Source organism: Osmia lignaria, chromosome 3, assembly GCF_051020975.1.
Source record: "Osmia lignaria lignaria isolate PbOS001 chromosome 3, iyOsmLign1, whole genome shotgun sequence".
NCBI classification, from domain to species: Eukaryota; Metazoa; Arthropoda; class Insecta; order Hymenoptera; family Megachilidae; genus Osmia; species Osmia lignaria.
The window spans coordinates 7,457,856-7,485,702 of NC_135034.1; the positions used below are offsets into that span (position 1 = coordinate 7,457,856).

General features: G+C 35.5%; 1 protein-coding gene across 5 annotated transcripts in view; it reads right to left on the minus strand.

The window, feature by feature from the left end:
* The window catches only part of LOC117605192 (monocarboxylate transporter 10), an 80,332-nt gene that overhangs the window by 51,650 nt on the left and 835 nt on the right, over positions 1 to 27,847 (minus strand). Inside the window, exons 3-8 of one of the 5 annotated variants that reach the window (XM_076688009.1) lie at positions 27,504 to 27,644; positions 27,325 to 27,382; positions 27,054 to 27,227; positions 23,742 to 23,817; positions 23,526 to 23,615; positions 10,909 to 11,041 (exon numbers count right to left, since the gene is read on the minus strand). The gene's annotated coding sequence lies outside the window, so the exon portion shown is untranslated. Of the gene's footprint in view, positions 1 to 10,908; positions 11,042 to 20,240; positions 20,657 to 21,475; positions 21,850 to 23,525; positions 23,616 to 23,741; positions 27,228 to 27,324; positions 27,383 to 27,503; positions 27,645 to 27,847 lie in introns of those variants that run through there. The other 4 variants (XM_076688008.1, XM_034326207.2, XM_034326206.2 and 1 more) reach the window with 4 other exon arrangements.

Below are 27,847 nucleotides of genomic sequence, written 5' to 3' on the forward strand. Positions count from 1 at the left end.
TAGCTGTTTTTCTTTCAAGTAAAATTGAGTAAGAGTAACGTTCATTGTCGTTCTTTGGATCTCACAGTGTTAATTAAGTTGAAACAGTACTCATTTTCGAGATAGCAAACATTCAGACATTTCATCGGAGATTTTCAAACGGGAAGCTGTAAATATGTGCATCTCTATTTCCCGTTTACCAGCAACTGATCAAATACACGATCAATCGGAAAAGCGGCTAAGTACTGAAAGCCAGCGGAATGAGTTGATTGCAGTACTGCAAATTATAGGACCGTGTTATCTGATTGATTAACTTTTTCTCACATTTAATGAAACAACTCTTCTTCTTTTTCGATTGTTTATATTACATAAAAATAAAACTTATTTATATAAATTTTAATTGAAAATTATATAATAATTAATCAGCATTTGATAAGCTATAATTATAATTAATTCATCTTTGACATGGTATAAGTATAATTATTCAGTATTTAACACGGTATAATTATAATTATTAATGGCATTGTTCCATGATTTTTGTCGATTATATTAAATTTGTTAAGTGGATCATCAACAACCCTCGCGTCATTAAACTCGCGTTGGATTAGGGTAGAAAAGTTACGTTTGCTATTCTTGAATCAATTGTAGGGAATACTAGAAATACGTTGGCACGACCAGCGAATTTCCGTGTGTTTACAGAACGTTCGATCGTTCATCCTCAAACAAGATGCAGATCGCGCCGTTGTCAACGAGCCGTGCACGGTTCCTCCCGTTAATTCTCCTCGTTCTCTTGATTGCGAGAACTTGAGGAGAGGACACGGTAGATCCTGATGGAACCTGGCCCCTACGTTATTATGCAGCCTCCTAGTTAAATCTGCGACACACGACAAATACTCGTTCCTCTGTGCTTAATGACTTTGCTTTAGAGTACTTGTCAACAGGGACAAACTGTGTCACTACGTGCAGACAAGCACGAGGTGTACAAAAAGATATATGATAGTCTACATGGATGATTAATTAATCTTTCGTCTATCCTTGAAACTTTGAGATGACCTATTAAACCTTTTGCTTAATAGTGTAACATTACTTTTACTGAGTATTGGTGTGGGAGTTAAAATATTTATTCTAAGCACATGGTAGAGAAAGTCGAGGGAGGTCCTAAATACATCCTAGGAGGAAGCTAGGGAGATCCTAAATACATCCTATGAGGAGACCAGGGAGATTTTAGATACACCCTAGGAGAAACCTAGGAGAAACCTAGGGAGATCCTAAGTACATCCTAGGAGGAGAATAGGGAGAGCTAAGAAGATTCTAGGCAGAACGCCAAAAAAATTCCAAGGAGAACCTGAGAAAAATCTAAGAATAACCTAGAGCTTATAGACAACCTCAGTAGAGCCTAGGATCTAAAGAGAACCTAAGGACCTAGGGAGAGGCTAAAGAGGTCCTAGGGTCTAAAAACAACCTAAGGAAAAATCTAGGGACCGTCTAAGGAGAGGCTCGGATCTAGGAAGAGTCTGAACCAGGTATAGGTTTCCTCTTAAACCATCAGACAGTACAGACAATTTTTCCCGCAGAATCCAATGTTTCTTCAAGAATAAATGATAGGCAATATTGTACCTTTCTGCGGTTATTGCAACCATTCTGATTTATCCTAACAACGTTCTTGTGATTTCTTTCAATTCAACCCTGCAATATTTCTTTTCTTTACACCCTGTTGTCGTGTAATTCTTCCTTACAACATTCGTTGGTAAATTTATCCGTTTCTAAAGAAATAGATCATATCAGTTTAAAAAATTATCAAATTTACAATCATTGGAATATCTCATTTTCCCAAGCTTCCTGTTATACCAATCTCAGATTTGATTCACGATCTCCTAGCGTTGCTAAATTATTCAATAAAGATCGAAATCGATAATCGATTCTCGAATGATATTGGCTTCAATCAGAGTCGAGTATCGTCCTGATATTATCCTGTGCCAACGTTGCCTGCTGAATAAAGCAAGATGCATAAACCAGCGAGCAGGTAATGCGTGTGCCACCGGTGCATTCGTGATTTATACCCGCGTGCACGAGCTCTTGCATTTCCGGTGGCGCAGCCGGTAGAAATGGCATCTGTTACCATTATCGTAGCGTGAACTTCCGTTACGGAAACCGTCGTCGAAACGATACGCTTTTTTCTTTCTCTCCTTCTCTCTAAATTTTCGTCCTCAGATCGACTTACATTTTTTCTTATAATTGGTGCTTTATCAGTAAAACGAAATTATAATTGTGCCGATAGGAAAATTTTGTTATGCATTTATTAACAGAAAATACGATAAGGTAGCTCATTTGTTAATAATTACTCAATATAATAATTTAAGAAATAAATAATAAGTTTTAGTTCGCTACATTAATAAATTTTATTCTCTACCCTTGGTTTAATTCCTTTTTTAATTTTTGATTGGCAGTGTGTTTGTTATAAATTTTAGAATTTTAAATATTCTCCAGAAAGTTCTGAAATAATATGTCTATGAATTCGCATGAACACAGATTTTTTGGTATGAAATCGATAATAATATCGTTAGTAATAGTGGTTCCAACTTCATCCTCTATCCAGAGAATTTCTGTAGCGAGGCAAACCGCAACGAACCTGTTCAGGGTTTCCGTAGCCGGATTCTGGATTTCCATTACAATTTGTAACTTCCAACTCTCTGCTAACGTTCCAATGGAATATTAACCTTTCTCGACTCTTAGCGATGATTAATAGCGTACCCTCACACACGACACGTTCATTCGCGTAGCACAATTCTCGCACAAAAGAAAATTAAAAATACCGACGCGAAAGGAAGGGAGAACGTCGATTCAATGAATCATGAACCGACTTATTCTATGAAACGTGCCATGCATTCAGTTATTTTCTAGCCATTCTTCAAAAAAACGATGAAATATTAACGCGTCAAAACGTTGAACGCGTTCTTTCACCGTGAAAAATGACGAAAGTGAATTATTATCCGAAACTCTAGATTCCTTCTTTTTTTATTTGCTGTTCTTGTATGCAACCATCCATCAGGTGTTACTACAGTAGATTCTCGTTATATTGCCACAAAAATTTTGCAAGCTTCCAAACTTTCAATTCAAGAGAAAAAGGGAGATAATATTGTATTGTTTTCGTAAGCTATAATGATGGAAGGGTAACACAGACTTGAAAATCTGTGTAAAGATCAAATCGCTTACTTGACAATATAACCAGTCTATTGTATCGCAAAATTATAATGTAAAGAATTTTAGCACTAGCATTTTCTATGTTAGTAAACCCTGAACTGGGTCAATCATGACAGTAGTATAAGTAGAGGTGTGGGGTATCAGAAGGTTCAGTTGACCTCCTATTAAGAAACTAAAAATTTATTTATTTTTTTTTTTTAATCTGGAAACTTTCAGTCATGTCTGAAATTTAAAGTAAAAACTCAATTTTAATTAATTCCTTCGTCCATCCTAATAAATTCACCTCAAGTTTCATAAAACGGAGTAGGGATTCAAGGATATCAGAGCCTATTTTATCACCCCAGGAAAAATTACCATATTTCTAAGATAGTAACATTTTAAACGTCTTACAATATCAGAATGAAAGGAGTAATTTCCGAATTCGCACGGTTAAGTCGTCCGAGCGACAATTAATCGTTCCAACAAAAGCAAGAGGGACAAAGGACTCTTCTGTCTCATAATTCAATCCCCTTATTGTTCAGGACGAGTTATCCCACGTGTCATCCTTCAACCTAAGACTACACGGTTGGACAATGGCCGAGGATTCGGCATTAAAGAGCCCCTGCTTCCGGTCAAACATTACTCAACCAGCCACGACCAATTGCTTAGCAAACAACCTTCAGGGTTTCTACGGACTTTCTTCGAGCAATTAGTTTCTGTGACTGACGCTCGGTTCTTTCCTTCCCACACATTTCTTCGGTTTCATTCTTTTTTGCAACCCTTATGGCGCTGTGGTTGGTTTTGTGATTCTGAAGAGAAAGATTGATCGTTGCTTAGCTAAGAAAAGATGCTTCGTTCTTTGGGCTAGAAGCATCAATCTGAATATATTCGTGGAAAAACTGATTTTTACATTTTATCCTTAACCCTTGAACAGTGGAGACTGGAAAAATCGTGACCAAAGATACAAAAATATATACAAATATATTAACCTAAGGTTAAATGTATAATTCTTAATTTTCAAAGGAACAGTGCAAAAAATTTATAAAATGAAAATAATGTAAGATACAAAATTAAATTAACACCTATTATGATAAATTCATAATGAAAAATTTAATTGGAATGAAAAATTGTTCAACTGAGAAAATCTGAGGAAACAGGGCGAGAATGAAAGTGCGATAACGTAATTTTCTCATGCGTCTAATTGCTCTTTGATCTATTAAGGTCGCGTTACTTTGTTTCGCTTAATTAGCCTGTGTCGCGTTAGCGCTATCAGCAACCCGATTCAATTAAATATACATCGACGCGGCTAATTGATACACGTTCGTGTACAATGCACCTGAAACGGTCATTTTATCAATTTATTATAGATATACGGTATGTTTCCCGATATGTATAAATCTATTAGATGTACAAATTAATTCTATGCATCTTCTTCTTCTTTTCTTTAATTGAAGATTTATTTTTAAAAGCTATGGCAACTCCAATTATTGGAGTAATTTTTATTATTATTATATTCTTGTATCATTTTGCAAATACACAAAAGCGCAGAAAAATATTCAAATTTAAAACAGTAATAAATTCTTGAACAGCGTAAAATTTAGAAGATGAAAATAATGAGATACAAAATTAATTTAAAATTGGGACTCTCTGCATAGTTCGCCATCCAAAGGTTAAAAGGACATACATAATGTCACAGGCACCGAATTAATTTGTGATTGTTAATTGTAGCTAAATACTAAATAGTACCATGTTGAACACGCTGCGTTCTACTGTCTAAAACAGGAAACACATCGAGGTGAATTAACAGGGTTTGACCGCGTGTAATTACTCAACAGCATGCCCCCTGGTAGAATATTTTGCTGAAAGTTATTGTAACACGTAACTGATACACCCATACAATTAATCTACTCCCCTGTATATACGCGAATTGCTAAACCAACGCTGGTTTAAGACCATGATAATTAGTCGGGTATAATTTAACGGGAGTGTAATTTATTCGCGCATATAAATATAACAACGAACTGGAGTAAAATGTGTATTTTGCCTAATACACTGAATAGTTCAGGGGAGGCAATTTTCAATTTTTAAGCCTTAAAATGAACGAATACCCTTAAAATAAAAATTTTACTTTCAATTACTTAAAAAAAAAAAGAAATTAAAATTAAAATGTTTCAAAACTTTGCATTCACAAGATCTATGTTTTCTCAAACGACTAGAACAGTAGCATTTCCGAAGCAGATGTTCCTGCCACGATTTCCCCAAGAGGCACTAGCAAACGTTAAACGAGGGTTAGAATCGTCGTTCAACCGATCAAATAGATTCGAAGCAAAGGAGCTCGTACAAAGGAACGATTTCGACCTCGTAACCACGACAGAATCACTGCAGCTAACGAACCCGGAAATCGATGACACGATAATCCTCGCAGAACTCGCGTTAATTAGCCTGTGTAATTGAATATCGTACGCTGTTCTCGATCGGGGGGTTGATTTACGTGGATCAGCTGTTGATCTAACGATTCATTTGTACTCTTTCTGGATATTTCTTTTCATCGATAAACTCGTTGCTTTAGAGGTTTTTAATTAATATACATGTTTGCTGTAAAATTGTATTTGTTATTAATATTACGATTGTAATTTTAATGATATTCGAGATTGATAAAATTGAATTTGTAGCAATGGCTCTGCTGCTGTTATTGAAACTTCAGAGTTTAATTGGAATTTATTTTACAAATGTTTCATCTCGTTATTTTATTTTGTTAATTAATGACGATGTGGATATTGATCCTCATTCCATTAATATTAATATACGAATCGGAAAATTTGAATAATTTCATTGTTGGAGCATTGGCATAATATGGACCTTCCTCTGGGGTAAACCAGATTACTTAAAAATTTTGAAATTTTAGACGTTTGGAAACATAAAATTTACGAATTCTGGAATTTAAAACTTCTAAAATTTTCATTTTGGTAATCTGTAATATTGTAATTCTGATACTCAAATATTTCAAAATTCGAGCAATTATATTTTAAAGTTGTTATCATTAACATTATTTAATTTTTGTATCTTAAATTATCAATACCAATAATAATAAAGTAATTCCAAATGTTCCATTTCTTCTCATTATCACAGTGTTAATCATTAATTACTCGAGGACTCAAGATCGTTAGTTTGAAAACCAAACAACCCCTAACACAATCAACCAAGTCAATTAGGAACGATTACCTTGATGTACCTTGACAGGATAGCTCATCAGTAAATGAGAAAAAATTACCGTGGTGATCTTCCAACATCGTACACCGACTTAATGGTAATTTATGCAGCCAACTAATTACCTCAATTTCCATCCCTCCTTCTAAAAACGATATTTCAATACGCTTTCGTGATCCTGCCCGAAAGAATTCACCTCCTCTTCCTATTTTCGCTAAGAAATACGTGGAAATAACCTTCTTTACGTTTGAAAGAGGGATGAATCGTTGTCTTTGAGGGGTAAATTTATTCCAGATACGATGAAACGTTGGACTGCGCCGGATTCACTTCGCACAAACCCTATTCCGATGGTTAAAATCTACGAGGCTCACGGCTGTTTCCATCGAAAATGGAAATCAAAGGTGTTACATATTCATGGATCGTTCGATGTTGCTCCCTGTAAATACGCACCCCTCTTTTCAACCCTTCGTACATGATTCTTTTCGCTTTGAACTTTCTAGCCATTCAGTGGTGCACAGTGTTTTATTTAACATTGATAAAAACAATTTTTCTCTTTCTATTCCGAATGGAAATATTTGATAAAAGATTGCATTGATACTACACTAGCGATTAAAAGAGGCTTCCCTACAAAAAATTAGAAGCTTCTCCCTGGGTTTTAGTGTTCCAGGGTTCCTAGTCCTTGCTTTGGAGAGTGAAGAACTTTGATTTTGCGAGGACATTTGGTGGAAATTCCGTACCCTATTCATTAACCTTTTTATTATACATTCTAATAAACTACACATATTCATTTACGATACCACATTATTCAACTAATAATTCTTAAATTTTTTAAGTGATAGTCATTTAAAGTTAACGCTCTCTAATATTTTACGGTTATTGTGAAAGTTTTCTATAATAATTCTAATAAATTATTATTATACACTCGTTTCCCGAGATTTGTAGAATCATCTATTAAAATTTTCCTTCTTGGAGGCATCATAAATTCCACCATTCGCTACTATCCTCGTTTATACTCTTTATGTAATGCAGTTTCAGAAGTAGATACATTAAGCGCAAAAAAATTTGCACGCTTTCAGAATCCTTTTGGCAGCTCGCCCAACGTTATCGCACTAACGTTTTTGATCGTGAAAGAACTCATTTCGTTAACCATTAAGTGGTTGTCAGGGATGTTTAAATCATGTTCACTTCGATTACACTCTTGAACGAACAAGCGTAAAAACGGAATAACTAATGATTGCCCTTGGTTTACCTTATGAGCGAATTTAAGGATGAAAAATATAAAGATGTTATTTCAAATTCAAAACTGAATTAATTGCGGAAATCTTTTAATCAATTTTGAGATCCTTTCTTCTCTTTTCTGAAAATAGTATAGAAACTCTTCTGAGATGAAATATAGCTACGGATAAAATTGATGTCAAATCATACTCGACAAAAATATACAAAGGGACAGAAATACGAATCAATTAATAAAGAATTTGTCAATAATATTGCAATCACCTAAATATCTAGATTAAATATCTCAAGCTTCACACCTAGACGATTTATCAACGAAAAAAATAAGTAATATCCTGGTGGCAATTCAGGCCGAGCTTCTCCTTGGAGACTCAAGAGGGTAGAAGTTCGGAAGCTCGTCGTGAACTCGTGTCTCGACAAATATTTGACCCGATCCGACCGATGCTAATACGGCAAAAGTCTCCAGCGGCTGGATAGAAAGTCGCTGGAGAAGCAACGTTCACGCTTCAAGACGTAAAAGCGAACCGCCGAGAACATGTCGAAGAGTTCGTGCTTGTATTCGTCGTCGATCGGCAAACTAGTTCGACGACGATTACGTGCGAGAAACTTGTCCGGCAGAAAGTTTTCGTGTTGATCGAATTTGACTTTGTGAATGGGACGGGTTTGTATGGGATTTGCTGGATCGTTGTTGCTTGTTCAATTAAGTTCTATAATTTCTAGCAGAACCAACACCGTGAATTATTGATAAACACTTTATAATAAAAATATTGCAAAAATGTAGTATGGGATGAATATAAAAAAAAATATTTGAATTTCATCATTTGTTGATTTTTCGAAATTTATACAATGGAGATGAGAAGAGAAACATTTGCGTACGAGGTGCGCAATGTTTTTGAGCTATCCAGTCAGAGAGGTTCGATTTTTATTCTGTTTGAAGCGAGTAAAATCGAGTAGCCTCTCTTCGTATTCATTTATTGGAGCCAGGCCAAACTATTACGTTATACACGGTGAATAAGGTAAATTGTTTGACCAGCTTACTCTTGCTGGGGCTTTTTCAACCGGCGAAGTAGATTAGTTTGTTAGGTAGAAGCTCTCGTTCCATGTTATTTTTCAAGCTGTCGTTGCTCCGCCGTTAATTAACAAAATATTAATCGCTACTCCCGAGCTAGCCTCCCCTTTCGACGCGCCACTTCGATCAGCTTCTTTTATTATATTATAAATCCTTCAATAATTTTTTCCCTATTTTTCAACCTTCAAAGACTAAGATACTGGTTATTTTCAGAATCTCAATTAATAATAAATAATTAATTAGATATCCTGAAGAATGTCGAGTCTTTTATTTCTAATCTTAATATTCTTTACAGGACGGGTACCCGATCAAACTCATGCGAAGGACAAACTTTTGGGCTCCCGAATCGAAAAAAATTCTCGACCTAAGCCCGATCCAAATTTTCGGGTATTCAAACACTTTTAATTAGTCTATTTTTTTGTCACCTTAGAAAATTTAAAACAACATTGCTAATTTATTCCAGTCACCCACAGCAAAAGGTGTCAAGGTCTCTATAGGAGAACCATGGTAGAAAGGGTTAATAATTCGAGGAATTAATTCCTGAAATTCTGATAAAGTTAACCCGGTGAAGGTGTGAATAGTTAACCAGGTCAATAACTTTGATAAAGTCTCTTATCAAAGACACCGATCGCCCTTTAAGCGCTTCTCTCGAAAGTGAAAAAAAAAACCCCGAAACACATCGATGCTGTTTTTTCCCCCCCGAAAAAAAGGCTGGTTCAAAGAGACACTACGAGTTCTCTATTTATATCGAGATCGCGCACGTGGGCGATGCATTGTTTAATCACAGTCGATTAAACGGGAGAGAGCATACCCTCGAGGGAGGGCCAGTGTCCTTAATGAATCGATTCGGACACGGCTGGGATCATTAATCTGTCGAATTCACTCAGCAGCCAAGCTGGAAAGCAAGGATCGATCGAACTGCGCGATCTCACGCTCCTGTAATTAACGCGATGTACCCTTCGAGGATCATAGGATCCTCGACTCGCGTGATTCCTTTATGAGCAAACACCGCGTGAATTAGCGAGCCAATTATGGTGTACGAGCCTCGTTCATCGTTATGCTATTGACATTAGAATCCTACACGAGGTGTGTGAATTCTGAGTCAAGGCGATGCTCAAGAGGAAAAAAACAAATTAGGGAAAGTGTAATGATGACACTAATCAAGAGGTTGCAAAAGAAAATTAAAAATTGCTATAATTATTTCCTGTTTGAATGGATGTATTGGAGTACATCATTATAGAGTAGGTACTTATGAACTCTACTTTTGAACTGGGTGAAAAGTGCATATTAGAGAACCTTCTCTGTGAAGTAATACCTCTATAGAAGTACTGTCCCTCTTCAGAATTCCTCTTATTGAGTTTCTTTGACCTCCATAACACAAATTCGTCCATGTATTTATGGAACACTTGGATTGGAATCAATCTTACTGTTTGACTTTAAAAATGAATAGAGGATTATCTAACTTCTTAATACCTTCCTAAAAATTTCAATGAATAATATAACTATAGAGTGGCCCCATAATCTGGATCTTAATACAGATAGACCTATGTAAGTACTCATGAAACTCTAATAAAAGAGTTCCCACTCTTTACCTCTAAAAATTAAAGAAATTTAATTATCTAATTCTAGACGATAGAGCTATAGAATGGCCCTATAAACTTGATCTAAATACAAATGAAACCCATATATGTTACTCATGAAACTCTAATGAAGGAGTTCCTACCCTTTGCCTCTGAATATTAAATAAATGGTTATCTAACCCTATGAAACCCAGCTAAATATATCTAAATGACAATAGAGCTTTAGAGCTATCTACACAGTCTTGATCCTAACACAATTGTATCCAAATACCCATAGAACTCTAATGAATTCTACTCTTTATCTCGAAAAATTAATTAAATGCCTACCTAACTCTATAAAACCTAGCTATAGAATGATCCCATAATCTTGATCCTAACAGAGGTGTATCTATCTACTCCTGTAACTCTAATAAATCCTACTCTTTGACACCAAAAATTGAATAAATGACTGTCTAATACTATGAAACCTTACTAAGGGATTCGATGAATAGAGTCACAGACTACCCCCATAGTCTTCATTCGTCACCATAAAGGTGGCCCAATAACAAGGCACCATCAAGCATTAAGATCGATGCGCGATAAAATCAGCCCGTCATGCGCAGACGGTCGGCGTCTAGCTCGAAGGAAAAAGTATTCTTTCAGAAAGGAAATTCAACTCACCAGACGAGGCAGGCTTCATCCTGGACTGGTAGCTGGAATCCCATAAGCAACGTCGAAAACACGTTCAGCTTCGATCTGTTCCCTGGATAACGCATTTTCCGATCTCCGACTGACAGATCCTGACACGATGCATCTTTCCAACAGAAAAGAGACAAAATTTTTATGATAACCATATAAATAAGAATAATTCTATTTCTTTGTCTGTTAATTTTCAACAAAAATTTTAGTCCTCTTTTGAATTACGCGTTATTATTAAATTAAAATTAATTTTTAATCCAAAAGTATGAAAGTTTTATGGAGTGGGCTTTCAAAAAATTCTATTATTATCGGAGGTGCATATTGAAACGATGACGCGTGAAACATAAATGGAGCAGCCAGCATAGAAGCGGCGTGATTCTGAATAGTAGTCTTCTTGCGAATGACAGATCACGGGGCCCAGCCTTTTGTCGCTTTCGTATCGATGATGAAATATGAGCCCGTTACGATCACTGGACACCACGTTTTTCGAGCTTCCAGCTATATTTTCCTCGTTACAGAACGTGGAACAGGTGAATTAGGACAATCCCACGATTTTTCATTGGAAAAAATAGATGTGCTCGTTTTTCGGCTCGGCCCCGTGTACCTACTGTCAAAATTCTGTTTCTATTACAAATGACTATAACAGTTGTGTGACAGAAGACATTTACAACCAACCGAACCGAAACAAACCGAGCTGAATCGAATTTCTTTTTCTTACTTATTTTTCCTTTTACAAAAATTCTTAGAAAGTACGTAAATAGATCTTCCCAGAAGCATACCTTTTATCTTTTCAAAGTATATTATGACAATGAATGAAGATCGTAACTATTATAATTATTTGTATGAATTTTAGAATTTTGAAATTTACAAATTTTCCTATATCTGTAATGAAATTAATTTGATAATGAATATTTGTTATCCCCTTATTTAATCTTAGTTTTTTATTAAAAATTACAAGTCCCAAAGTTTTCAATTTCTGATTTTTTTTTTGAATAAAAAATATTTAAGGATTGTTCCATCTAAACTACTCGATATTCTAATATTCATGCGTTCCAACAGAACAAGCCTATCTGAAAACGTTCACCTCCTGTTCCCCCTCAAATATTCATTGGCTATCCGTTCGATTATGCAAATAATCGCTTGATTGCACGATTAATCGATACCGGGATCGGGGAAACCCGGATTATTTTGCCTCGTCGATGCCTGTCGAGTTCGAGGATACAAAACGCTTTCGAGATGCTTTAAGAGTATGCCTATTGTTTCGAAGGACACGTTTTCAAGCTTCCTCGAACGGGAACATCGACGATTGAATCGGGTCACTGGAATACCTTTGTCTTGATACTTCGTCGAGAAACTTTTACGATCGACTATTTCATCTTTTTCTCTTTTTTAATTTTCATGGAAACAACGCGTACCTTTCAATACCATCTATTTCTCCGATAAAAATCGTGGAGAATTAAATCCGTTCGTTAAAGAATGAAACGTTTGTTTTCATTTTATTCTATCACTGAAACAATTGATAAAATAAATAAATATTAAATAGATAAATTCAAAATATTAATCCATTGATTTTGTTAAATTTTTTAAAATATCTCAATTTACTTAAATTCCTCATAAATCCATAAATTACCTCTGAAGATAATAATATTATTCAATTCAATACAAAATGCCCCCGAGTAATCGTGAAGAAGAGTAAAGAGGAAACTAATTAAAAATTCATTGAAAAACGTGCGATGTTGGGCCATTTTACACATGTGGCCACTCGACTAGTTTTAATGCGACCGACAAGTGACGTCTTAAGGGCTTGTCGGCTGCTTGAGTGTCATGGAAACCACTGTTACCCTCTGCCTGTTTTTCGTGTGTGTTTATGCATGTGTTGTTGCAACCAAACAGCTGGTACTCTTTTCGTCATAAATAAACTTACAAACTCATGCTCTCTTGTCATTCACAACAGAGAAAATTTCAACTTAAAAATTAAGTAATTTAATAAGTTAAAATTTTAGGGGTTAAACAATAGAACGTTAGATAATTCCAAAGTTATTTTAAACGATTAACAACGTAGGAACAGTATTATTCGAGGATCGTTGCAGTTGGCTGGAAACGAAGAGGATTGTAATAAGCGGAATTCGAATAGCGGCCGATCAAAGGTAATTCTAATTCACAAATTACAAGCGGCTACAGCCTCCAGGTACGAAAAGATGTCGGTTTTAAAGCCACCACCGGCTCCACAGAATTAATCCATTAAACCCACGGAGACGATGGGAACGAAATTAGACGGAATTAATTCAACAAATTACACCGCTCTCTCGTCGTTCAAGCGAATTGATTATCCGTAGATCTCTCCGACTTTTCCCGAACTGGAGAACTCTCTGAGAGCTGCTTCGCGGAAAACGTGTAAATCTCGTTAACGTCTCATTTTTATTCTCTTCGCTTCGTTATAAATTGTATTATTACATTATTAAAATTTAGTCGATTTCAAATTAATAAAAAGCTTGATTAAGAAATATCTTATGCTGTTATAATTAATTCCATTCATTTTCTGTATGGATAAAGAAAAATTAAGATGACTATAGTACCATAAATCCTAGTAACTAATGACTAGACTACGAAAGTTTATGCAAATGCATATTTTAGAGAAATGGATGAAACGAATGTTTTATAATTGGAAGATTTCTAGAATATAATTTTTCATTTTGCATATTTTACATATTGCATACATCGTGCATTTCACTGCATTTCGTAACTGCATAAACTTCCGTGGTCTACTAATGACTATAATATCCTGTAGTAAATCATCTTAATCATTTGATGAATGTCATCCTTGATGCACTATATGTCATCCTTGATACACGGTAACACCCCTGTGATTGATGACTGCAGCGACCCTTAGCACATAAGGAGCTGTCAGTACTCTATAATTATAGTCATTCTTAATGTACAGTGAACCTGCAGTGATGGATGATTATAGTCACCCTTAGAATACCATAACTTCGAAATAACAGATGACTATAACCATCCTTAGAATACCATAAACTTCCAATAACAGATAACTATATATACAGTCACCCTGAGAGCACAATAAATTCCAAATAACAAAAGACCATAATCACCCTTACAACACTCTGAGCTGTTAATGATAAATGACTACGATTAACCTTATAACTCGATAAGTTTTTATTAATAAGCGACTACGAAGCATCTTTAATAATGAAAGGATTCTTATTGAATTGAAAATTCACTAATAAATGTATAAACTGTTTGAGGGCTGAATTTCATAGAAGTCTTGACGATTTTAAGGGAAAAGAAACGAGTAAGTTTCTTTCTGGAAAATTAGTTATGCTTGATGAATAAAAGAAAGCGTTGGGTAATGAGCGAATTTGCAATTCACCAAGTCTCAAAGCTCGTTCTTAGACGAGCGGATAGAAGCGAAAAAGATCGTAATTATGAGATGAGCGACGTTGCAAATCAGCTTCCGTGGAAAAGTTCGTCGAAAATTTTCGTTTGTCATGATAAATGAGATTCGAAGAGGATCGAATCGAAAAGATAGTTCAATAAATCATTCTGCTTACACTGTTTTAAATATTCAGTTTCAACTGTGAATGGGTCAATCAGGACCCAGGTTTTATTTCTTTTTTAGATTCATTTAAAACTCGGTTCCGTGATTGTTTTAAGGAATTCAGTTTACAAAAACAACCAAAACTTGCACTTCGCGAGCGGTGAAATCGGTAGAAAATCAATTACCCGTTAATGTATCGGAAATAATTGAATGGCTAAAGAGAAATTATACGAAACCCCTTGGATTGTAGAAATGCGTGAAAAGCGCATTCCCCGAATCGCTGAGTCGGAAAAAATGCGATCCGTTTCATGAATCCGCCGTACATTGACTGGTTAAACTGTTTCATGGTGAAGCGATTTTGTCGTCGTTGTTTCAACCAAACTACTATGTCCTCTTTTCCATTTTTTTATTTTTTGTAACACGCAGAATAGAAAAGCTTCCTCCGTGTGCTCGCGTCCGGTATTGATTTTTCTTGTAAACCGACGACCTGTGTGGAACTGTTCGTGAAATTTGAGAGTAAGATTTTTTGATATTTTTTCTAGGATTAAAAGAAACCATTTTGGTTCGATTTTATATTGGGAGAAAATGGTATTGACACTTTGAGTGCACCCACAAGTAGTATAAACTGTGATTGGTGCGACAGACGACATAATTTTTGTAACGTGCTTTAGATTTTTATTAGGACAATTAAATATAAATTATACTAGAGGAAATGGTGGTAATATGCCCCTTCTTCTTTTTTGAAAGAATAATTAAAAAAAAAAAGAAAACAATGTAATTCGGACTATTGTAATTTGTACATTAAAAATCTCGCGATATCCACAAAAATACAAAATACCTCTGATGATGGAAACAATCAATACAAACCACCAGCTACATGGCAAACGAGTACACCCCAGTGTTACTAACGACCACTTTTCCAATTTACATGCTTTTACGTCAGTTTGGATAAAACGGCAAGCAGGGTGACGCTCGCGAACATCGCGTTTCAATCGCAATTTCAAGGAACACGATCTCGTTCACGTTCCAACAATGTTACACGACGAAACGCGCGTCTCTTTTATCCGTGGTGCAAACGATTCGCTACGAACAAAGGACGATCACGAACAAACTTCCTGGCTGCGAAAACAGAACGGATCATTTGCACTCTAATCGGGATGAAATAAAGAGAAATCGATCGTGTCGCTCCGCCAACACCGCGTCGTCGAACAACGAACTGAGAAGGAAACGTGTCGTGGAATACAGTTTTTAGAACAAGAAATTAATTTATATCGTAAAATAAAATTGTTTTTCTTAGTATCTTAATTTTTAATTTTTCCTTCGTTCGAAAAGGGTTTTTAAATCCGTCCTTATCAAATGAACAACTTGACATTTTAATGCAAAATACAATATCGCATATACTATTTTTCCCAATTTATTTTTAGCTTTTCAATTAAAATGCAATTTACTGGAATGAAAATGTATAAAAAAAAAATGTTGGTTTATGAAAAAAAATGATATTGAAATATTAATTTTCACATTTTTTTGGATTAACACTGTATTGCAAAATAGCGTCCAATTAACAATGAGCCAGAACACAATCATTCCCAAGTTAGTTAGAAACAAGTTAATCAGAATTATCGTGGCAATTTGCATTTTCCATTACAATTTCCAAACACACACCCCTGTTATATCGCATTGATGATGTTGTTCGCGAAATAAGTTCGATCGAGTTACATCCGGAGTTATTGGGACGAGTATCGGGAAGCTTTAGAAGTTCTCGAAAAGAATGAGAACGAACCGATAAAGTGAGAACAGAAAATGAGAGGGAAAGGAGTCTGCAATATCCTCCGTTGAGCGAATAATAAATTATGCATAGAAAATTTAATCTAAACAGACGAAAGTTGAAAAATTTGAAAAAATTGAAAAAAAGAGACAAAGCGAAAAATTAGAAAGTATTATAAAAATTTATAAAGTATTAAAAATATTTAAAAATTCCTTTTTTTTTGTTAACAACCTTTTATTTCCAGAGAGCAACATTTTATCCCTATAAATTAAAAAAATTTTAGTCATTTCGAAGGAAATTTTGTTTATTGCATAATTGATGAAATAAATTCATGAATATTGAAAACAAATAGTACTATCAATAATGTATTAACAATAACAGCACACCATTAAATCCAGCTTGTAATGTATTCACGAGGGACATTATCATTAAATAATGTAGATGGATTACAATGGTAAATGTAATTACATTGATTGGTATACGTAATAACTTTTCACAGATAATTCCGTGTATTTTGCAAAAATCAATACCTCTGCTGATAGGATTAAAGTACAGTTAACTTTCGTTATATAGCCGTCGGCAGGGCGGTAAGGGCGGAAAATTTTGTATGCTTCCAAACTTTTAGTTGAAGGGGAAAAGGGAGATAAAATTGTATCATTTTTGTAGGCCATGATGGTGTTTGAAAACATGTTTGAAAGTCAAATCACTCCGTGGCAATATAACGAGAGCCCATTGTACCCAAAAAGAAAAATGTAATTCTTTCAACCCTTAACTGCAGGAGTGGTTTGTGAGGAACAAAGAAATTTTTAAAAAACAAGTTTAATCATCTTTTCTAATAGGATATTTTTAATTTGTAAAATTTAATTATTATTTATGTATTTTTATTTTTTGAATAATTAAATATTTTATCCAATAATTAGATGGATAAATAAAATAATTGGGTTACGTCAGATCCCTCCACACCAGTTAAGGATTAAATAAAATTTTATTTCGTACTTGGCCTCGATGTTACCTCTTTACGACCCCTTTAACGCAACAATTAGGAAATCTAATTTCCTGTCCACCGGCCCGGCCGGCCCAGAAGAGTAAGCAGAGTGGTGTCAAGGTGCACTAGACTGAGCCAACTTTCGAGCGTACAACGAACGATAGCGTAAAGGGCAGGTGGGTTCGCGAATAAAGGTGTGGAGTGTGAAAAATAAAACAGAGAGAAGGAAGAAGAGGGTCGTCACCGAGTGCCACTCACCACCCACGCAATGCAACCCCCACGCATCGCGCCGCGGAATCCACGCAACCCAGTTTCCTTTACAGGAAACAGTCTGGAAATTGTTTTATCGAAATAGAAATTTATTTCATAAGAATTAATCGTATTTACCCGAAAATGAACAGTACTCAAATTTTATTAAACACAATTTTCAAATTGAATCCAGGGGTGGATGAAAATTTCTAGAACTCCGGAACTATCAATACATATTCATTTCAACAGAAGTAATTAAATTATTTTGAACATGAATAGAACTCAAATTGTATTAAATAACATTTTGAGCTTGAATCCAGGGGCAGATTAAGATATGATTTAAAGCCAGGGGCAGATAAGATTTAAATAAAATTAAATAGCATATGAAAATTTTTATTCGATATTTTTTGACATATTAAATGGAAGACATATAACAGGGCCCCTTGAACCTACTCTTAATCCGACACTCTCTGATGCTAATAAAATGTAATTTAATCTTTTTGAAATAACAATCAATCTTCTGTGAAATTTTTTAGAAATTCTCTGTACTAATCTCTTTTACGCGATCCACATTTTTATTTCGTCATTTTAGCAACAAACTTTGATATTAACGTTCCATGAGAAGTGAATTGCAAAGTTTCACGCTTGTGTACAGATTTTTAAAAGCATTTTATCGCCATCGCTTTTTCTCTCCAGCCGACGAAAAAATCGCCCCGGGTGATTTTTCACGTTGTATCTCGAGCGATAGTCATGCTCGATCACGAAATACCGTCAAGTATTTTATTACAATCGTTGACAAACGTGGAAAAATAAAATGATGAGTAAAAAGAGGGTAGACAAACAGAGGAGAATGAGTGATGCGTACGAAATTGAAAAACGTGAATTCATTATCACGACTTAATTAAAATGCAGCCACGAATTTAATATCGTCGCGTGATATTTTACGAGCTCGCTTGGATGCAAATTAAAATCTCATTTACTTTTCTTCTTTTCCCATATGAAACAGTCGAACAATCGCGAATAAAAGAACGCGAAATGTTACCTTATCGATTTGCACGTCGATATACGTTTCTGTTTCCGTTGCAATAACGGTGAAGAACCGTGTTTCCGGTGTTCGTCGGAATCGAACAAGAGGAAAGAATTTCGCGAAAGATAGCCAAGCAAAAATCGGAAACAAAGCCAATATTAAAGCCAACAGCACTTTAAAGTCTTCGTATTATAGGAAGAATTGCTGCACAACACGAACGAGGTAAAAGGTACACGTGTTTCAATATTCATTTTGTCTTCGATCTTGTTTCATCAATTTTTTTATTTTACCCAGAGAAAATTACTGATTGATTTTCAGAATTCCTTTATTCGTTCTTTTATTCCAGAGATAAATACTCTAATTAATTCTGGAGAACGTAATTGCTGAAGAGAAACCTGGTAATATAGATTATTGTTTTATTCATAATTATCAATTATTTTTTAGAATAAAGGTATATTTTCTTTTTGTCCTTAGCTAATTATAATAAAAATTGTTAATTTTTTATTTCATATTAAGTCTAAGTGAACTAAATTGTTAAAGAAAAAAAAAAAAGAAGTTTCAGTCGAGAGAAATTTGATAATATAATTGTTATTAAGTTATAAAATAAAATTTTTAATATTTCATAGCATAAATTTTAATGGGTACTATTGTTCGAGGTAATAAATGTAAAGCTGGAATTAAAAACTGGAAAAATGTTATCCCGAGTAATTGGAATTATAGGCTGTCTGACTATACACGGTTATTACTACTGTGGTGAACGTTAAGCACCGCGGTGAAAAAGAGCGTATACCTACACATAGTCAGACACAGTACAATTTACATTTATTAAGAATACTATCGTTTCATTTATCACTTTAAGCTTTTCACTTGTTGCCTTATATAAGTAATATAATATTACTGCTGATTAGCATTTTCGATCAGTTATTTAATCATAATGAAATTGTAATGCTGATCACTGATAACCCCCACGACGTTCAATGTGTTAATAACAATGCAAAATTTTAATTTTTCATTTCATATTAATTGCTTAAAGAAAAGCAACAAATTAATTTTATTTTAATAAGTTAACCCTTCATTGCTGTTTGGGTTGCTGGCTATGAATGTTGGATTTCCACAATTGGAAGGATTTGGTTTGGATGAGCCGCTGGCGTTTAAGACTGATCGCTGGATCATGGTTAAACGATTCACAATTTATCTGATTCCTGTCGTACAAAGATTAAATCACTGGTTGCTACGCGTCTTACCGCTAAGGCGGACTGATCGCTAATCACTGTCGAAGCCGAAAACGTTAGAAAGCCGGCGATCTCGAAATTGAGCTGATTGTGAGAGGGGGGATTCGCGCGCATGGTTTGCCTCGAAGTGTAATTGCATTACAAACTGTATGTTGTGGAATCACACGAACGATCAATCAATTTTCAATATTGGCGCAACGGAGTTGCTTAACACAAATTGCTCATTCCAACTATTAATCGTTACGTTACAAAATAACAACAGAACATTCTATCCACGTGTATGTTTAACGACAATATTCAGTTTCGTAAATGACAATTAAAGGCAAACGCGAGTTCACGTTTGGACTGTAATCAACCTAGTATTACAAAGCCGAAAGGATTAAACAACATTACAAGTCCAAGTGAAACTGAATTTCGTCGTCGAGATTGAACCTGTAGCATCCTCTAACCGTTTTAACCGCACCACTTTTATCGCGTTATGTTAATTAACGCTTACTAACCTTGTGGTTGCCTAAAGAAAGCAATAACCTTTGAAGGTGAATCCTGTTGAAGAATGTTGCTCGTTTTCACTATGTTAATCCTTTCGCTCGAGAATTAAAGTGTGTCGCGTTTAGATACACGTAAAAATGGTAACGCGATTTCCTGCACGACCGGTATCAATCTGTTTTATTTGGCACACGGTTGTCATCGATTTCACTCCCATTCCACACTTTCAACGAACATTAAACACACTTGCAAACATCGAGGACAAAAGCGTTTCGATACTGTAAATCAGGTTCTTCTTTCGTTTAACTGGACGATCGAATAAAATCGAGTTCAGAGATTTGAGAAAATGAAATTGAGAAAAATGGGGGAAGTAAATTGGAAGACTCGAGGGATAGACAATTTTCTATCTTTGGAGAATTTTCTAGGTAAAGATTTGTACTTCTGAACCTCATTTTTGAGGATGTATGAAAAGAATGAAGAGAATTTTTAAAAATTATTTGAAAAACAAATTAATATTTGTGAGATGAATATCTTAAAATCAAATAGATAAATTTCAGAATAGAAGATAAAGGGGATTTTAAAGAATTTTGAAGAATTTTAAATTATTTCATAAGATGATATATATGTATATTTATACAATATATAAATAAGAAAAATTATTAATAATTATTTTAAGAAAAAAAAAATATTTTTAAGGTGAGAATTTGTACTGATAAATATTTTCAATTCAACAGAAAATGAATACTTTGAAAAATTCTAAATTATTTTACAAAAATACGAACATAAATATACTATAATATTATAAAATGATTTGAGATCTAAACGGATCATTGAACCCCGAAGAAACAATCGTTCAATCGAAAAGAAACGCGAAATTCACGGTCGAATAAGAGTTGGCAGAAAGAAGGAACGTCGACCTTGAAGACGCGTATGTAGGAAGGGAAGACGTTTTCTATGAACTCTTCCGAGCGCGAAAAGCCGTTCCCTCTTGGACGGAAAAATTCGCCACAATTCAACACAATGCCAGCCAACTTTCGCGTTACGTTTAACAAAGCTTTGCCGTGGCCTTGACCCAGGTCTTTGGCCAAAGGGTAACTCTGAAATTCCCCGGTATCGTGTTCAATGATTCCACCAGTAGTGTCTCGATCGCGCGAGCAATTAATGCTCGCAAATGAATTCACCGAGAACCTCGCCGGAGTAATACATCCCCATTTATCTTTCAATTCCTAACCTATCGACATTCACTTACAAAAACAGGAGAAGAAGAAGAATCTGCCAGGAAAGTTCGCCAACTCAGCCTTGACCCGAGCCACGAATAGAATTCAACTTCTCTCACCCCCATGGAAGAGTTCATGGATCACTTCTCGATAGAAATAAAAAAAATTCAGAACTCGATAAACACGAAACTATTTCTACCACGTAAGCACAGGTGGTTATAAGAGATTAGTTAGTTAAACTATAACCGTTCGCGAAAAGAAAAAGAAGGATCACTAACCGGTTCACTATAGAGTCACACGATCACTGGATCACGGTGGATCACGAGCAACTTCCGGCGGAAACATCGCGGACAACGCGAAATAGCTCTCTTCTAAAGAGACGAGCTCGATCGACTGGTCGAACCGAAAGCCGTCGCGCGACTGAAACCGTTCTCTCTGCTCGCAGCATCTCTATCCAACCCTTCCCCCACCACTACTACGCTTCGGCATCACCTAACCCTCTCTTTCAGTCTCTTCCCACCCTATACGCGCGATTCCCTCTTATTTTACCCAGGCCGTATTCAACGCTACGCGGGATTACCAGTAGGGATGAAGAGGGTGAACTAGGCTGCGCCCTTCGACCGATCACGGTTTCGAAACTGTGGATTGGTTATTCGGTGATCGATAATGGGATTAGAAACGAAGTTTGATCCGTATGGTTTTGAATCCCGGGGTTAATGGGCTGTTTTATTGAAGTTCAAGAGTATTGGAAATTTTTTAGAGGCCCTTTGATTGGAGTTTAGTGCTATTCAGAAGTTTTATAGGGATGCTGAAATTAGGGGTGGTTTTAAGATCGTACAGTGGTCATTCTCTGCTCGAGGGGTTGTTTTAGAACAATGGTCGATTTGCATGCTTTCAACTATGACTTTAACTTTTATTGAATTGATGTTGAAACTTTTTGATACTAAAATTAGGGGTAGTTTGGAATTTAAGGATCTGCATACTCCCACGTGAATTATTTTACGCTCGAAGAGGTGAAGATTCAATTTTATCGTTACTAAGCAATTCTTTTCTGGAACGTCACGTAATTAGACACGACGTATCGAGTTCAGAGCGTACTTATAAATTCGAAATGATGTGATGCTCCCGTATAGTTTCACTGTAATCGAGTGGTACTTGTCAAACAGGAATTTCGTTTAAGTCTGAGTTAATCCGATAAGTGAAAATGATGTGAAAAATGATTTTAAAAAATTAGAACGTGACCTTTCGGTTTATAAATTATAGGAACAGTTTTATAATCGATAAATAAAATTTATTGCACTAATTCCTTCAAGACCGACCCGTTAATCAACTCACCCCCGTAGATTCTTTCATTCTTCTCCAATGTTAATTTCATATCTAAGAGCATTGTGGTAGTTACCAAAATTTCAATTAAATTTTCATCAGAAAATCTGTTGTTCGTGTTCGATCGATCGGAACAACGGAATTTCTTGCTGAACAGTAAACGCACGACTTCGTTCCATCTTCATCATGGCGGAAGAATGGCCCCAGCTCGAACAATACCGCCATTTTCTGCATTGCGATGCATTGTTCGATAGCTGCTGTTCCAACGATCGTTTGAAACATTGTTCGAAACCGGGTGATCGATTAATCCCACCGCAAATATCATTACGTTTTAATCGTCGCGAGAAACAATCAAGATCGGCCGGGATTCGCGTAATTTACGGGACATCAATTAAATCCGCACTCGTCGGGACGTTATCAATTGCGAACGATTAATTGCACGCTCGAAGAAAACGACAAAAATTCCGGTCTTAATATCTGTCAGCCTTTTTATAGAAAAATAAAATCAGTTCTAGAAAAGTGATGGGTTTTCAATATGATAAAATGTACAGGCATCCTCGGGTTTGGGGGTTCGCGGATTTCGGGAAACGGTCCCGTACATATAGTCCTGCGGCCCGCTTCCACTTACGAGTAAATGTTTAATCGAGAAAATTAATGTTACCTTTGCTATTCGTACTTTTCAGTTACATATGAAATTTCATAACATTTTATAACTGAAAGTTGTATTATTTTTTATTCTAAATTACTTTTAATAATTACCATTATCAAAATTGAGATTTTGAGTATTCCTTCTTCCCCTATATTGCCATTTTCCTTGTGGTAACCCGATTTGATCGCGAGTGTATGTATCTGCACAGATAGCATTAATAAAATTGTAATCAATGTAATAAATAAATTGTAATAAATTGTAATAAAATGAAATTATAAAATAATTTAAAATTTAGCACACAGAGGTTTAACTTAAAATTTACATACCTTTTTTGTTTTAATTTTATATCAGTCCACACTTTGAAAATGGGCCACCAATCCCATCTAATAGTGGTCAGCATAACTAATAAAATACAAAATTGCATTATTTCCACAAATTGGTAAAAAAGGCAAATTGTGGGACACGAAACGCTGTGGCCATCTAGCAACGGCCTCGTGGTACTAATGGAACTGAATTTTATATGTGTACTATATGCATTTTTTTATTAAAATGACCTTTTTCCCTTATTCAAACTCGTAATTTTATAAGAATTATGTTCTAATAGATATCAAATTATGTTTAACAAAATAAAAGTAAAAAGGATTGAAAGAAAGGGTTTCCGACTTTAGTACCCTATGAGTACAGCCAATCCAAGGCTGTACTACGGCAGCTCCACTGGATCATTTTTGGGCATTTGATCATATATCGCAACTCTAATGCAAAACGCGAATATTCATTACCGCAACACTAATTAGCAGGGAACTCTATAAACTAATGCAAAGCAATCGTGTATTTATAAGTCGCAACACTGGGAAACAATCGCGCTAATGTCATTCGCAACGCTACCTTTAACAGACATGCAATTAAAATGCAAAAAAAGGGGATTCTCAAACCGTGAATTTTTTATTCGCGACACTAAAGCAACATTAAAAAGCAAAACTCTATCTTAAAGCAATCAATATTATAAAGCAAAACTCAAAAAATCTTAAAGCAATGTAAGAAGGAAAAGCGATATTTAAAGTACGCAATATTAATTATACAAATGAAAATCGCGATAATCATGCATACGTAACACTAAATTGAACCGTAATAAATATTCATTCGCAACACTAAATTGAACCGTGGTCAATATTCATTCGCAACACTAAATTGAAAACACGATTTGCCCAAAATCATGGGGGTCACGGGCCCCCTCTTGTCCTGAAATTACAAAACTACAACTACAGGCGAGCACAGTGACAAAGTAGTAACGATAATGATTTCCCATCCTTTTTAACAAAAGGATGCAAAATCATTAGTAGTTCCCCTCTTGAAAGACAGTTTGTCGGGGCGCTTCGGCATGTAGCCTCTTCTTTCTTCGGGCGGTCCACCCACCTGCAACTTATATCTAAAGCTCGAGACTTGCAAATTCGCAAAAAAAAATCAACAAAAAAGAAAAATCGTGAAATTCTAATTAACACATGGACGAAAAAAGACTTTATATAAGTCGTTGTTCGTGCACACGTGCCGTGCTCGAGCAGAACTTGTGCGTTTCGTGCCTAACATCGCGATCGCGTATGACGACTTTTGAAGTCGCCAAAAATTTGAAAAATTGTACAGATAGAATCGAAGGCGAAGGCATACTCCATTCGCGTCGATTGTATCATCAATTCTTCAAATATATTCCAGGTACAGATTGATCACGCGAAATCGCGCCTACCCGATCAAGAGACTGTGACAACCTGTCCCGGCCCTACCTACTTACAATCTATCACACACACACCAGAAGGTATACTACCTACCTACCTAACCCTATATTTAAAAAAGGCAAAATCACATTCTCACAAAAATTCATTCCACGATTCTCATACACTCCACCCGGGCGCAAGAGCCTACACTAGGGAGAACGTCCCGGGACGCCTCCGTCACCCGAGTTTCATCTCACATCACACTCTACTGTACGTACCATTTTTCACTGAAATCGTCTGGCATGGCTAGCAATCATTGCGTATAATAATAATACAAAAATTTAATTAACAACTTTGATATAGAATATTTCATAATAATGGTAATAATCATGGTAATAGTAATGGCAATATAGTATTAGTAATAGTAATAGTAATGGTAATAATAGTATTTAGTTTGTACGTTCATCGTACATCTTGTCCAATAAAATATTATATCAAAATAAAAGTTAAATGAAAAAGTTATTAAACCGACGCAATCCCACAGCCTAAAAACACACACACCATATATGGAGATTACGTCGTGCATGATATACTAACACAATGCCAGCCGCTTATTAATTATTATTCTTATGAACTAGGTCATCGTGCCCATTGCCTCTACCCATCCAAGTAGCACCTGGGCACGTGAATGGGCTTTGGCAACAAACACGGAAGGAGTTAAACCTGAAAATCCTGATCTAGAAACATGATTAATACATAAACATCTAACCGGCTAATATTTTACCATTTTAATAAAAGTGACTCGACTTTGTAAATATAAAGCTTTAAGAGCGAATACTGAAAGCAATATTGAGCAATTATGACGTAAAAATGCTGCACTACTAATATCAGCTGGCAACGGAGGTTTTCGGGCCCCCTGGACTTGTGCCCGACGCTACATACCACCCACCCCGCCTGGACGTCGTAACGCCAGGACAGAGTGCACCCCTTCGCTAAGAGCGCTACCCGCCCGTCCAACACGTTGCATCCAACGGTGTCAGATTTGCGGACGCCCATAGTATAGACAAAAGGACTACAGTTTAGAATATGGTAACATATTTTCATATGTTCCGTATTCTAAAGCTGCGCCTGCAAAGGCCTAGTAATGCATGGGTATATCTCCCAGAGATGGTGTTCACGGTCTTATGCCGCGGAATCCTTGTAACTAATTTGATTAATTAAATAATACACAGGATTGAGATTAAAAACTAAAGGATTCCCACCGAATACTAGAGTGAGCAGCGTCATAGTTACTCTCGCGCTAGAAATTTTTCGCAACACTAATTTAATAAAGGCAAAACTCTAATCAAGAAGAATTTATTGTGAAAATTAATAAAGAATTAAAACATCCTCGGGCGACTCCCTCCTCAAAGTAAGTTTTCAAGAATACTCTGAGTTGGAAATCTACCCGTCACGAATTGTCTTCTTGCACATAAATTGTTCAATTTTACATGAACGTGTAAATACGTTAAACTTCGCTATAGAATGAATTAAACTTTACAGCATAATTAGTATATATATACAGTATACATATTGTATTACCAATATTATATAGATTTTAATATTTACAATAACTAAATAAAATTGTTTCTGTATTACAATATTTCATATTCCACGTTTTATTATAAAATCGTATCATGAACATTCATATATTTCATAAATATCTATTGGAATATGTGGAATAGAAATAATATTTAAACGCGAAGTACAAGAAGACCTAGCCTAAACTAAATGAAATGAAACACAACAAAAATGTTATTACTCATGGGTATGATCATACCCATGGTCACTATACTCGCCAACCACATATACAACCAGTAACCCGTGTCGATTCGGACCATTCGTCCTACGACATGATTGGGCACCGGAGGAACCATAAAACATGCGACTCACCGTTCGCAGATATACTCTTCTTCCGACAGTCAAGTAGAAGGATGCCCAACAACCAGATAGGAGGCTGCACAACTAGGTAGGAGGTTGCCTTATAGGAGAAGACGGAAGTCGTGAAGGAAATCATCGGCCCAGTCATCAGGGTGTTCAGGAACTCGGCAAAATTCAGAAATTCATCTGTAACAGAACAAAAAAGAATTATGGTTAATTATGAAAATTATCAACCTTTATTTTTATAAAATTATAGATAAATTTGAATTTTATAAAATATTACCAATATCAAGTATCATGGCATCGTATCGCATGACATCTTTTCAGTATCAAGAAAATATCTGTAACAAATAAGAAATACAAATTTATGTAAATAAAATTTAATCAACAATGATAAAGTTATTATTAATAAACGATCGAACTATAATTGATGCAAAATATTTTAATAGATACAATGTGTACCTATTACTTATGCGAAAGGATGCTCTCAACGCGTCTTGTCACTTCGACGTTCGCGAGAGAAATGGCGAGACCTTCCTTCCCGACGAAAACCGGTCGGTACCGCTTCGGCATTCTTCGGTATATTCCGTTACCGGCCGATACCTAAGCAAGTACACGAACAGGTCTAAACAGGAATAATATTACGATGCTCAAGAAAGAACGTTATTAAATTAAAAACAGCAAATTGTGTAAAACAGTACTAAAAATATTCAATAATGTTTAAGATCTTAACGATATAAAAGAGAAAATAATTCAGATTCTGCTGTTCTACTCTTATTGTGCATTCGCAGCGAGAGCAAAAATTT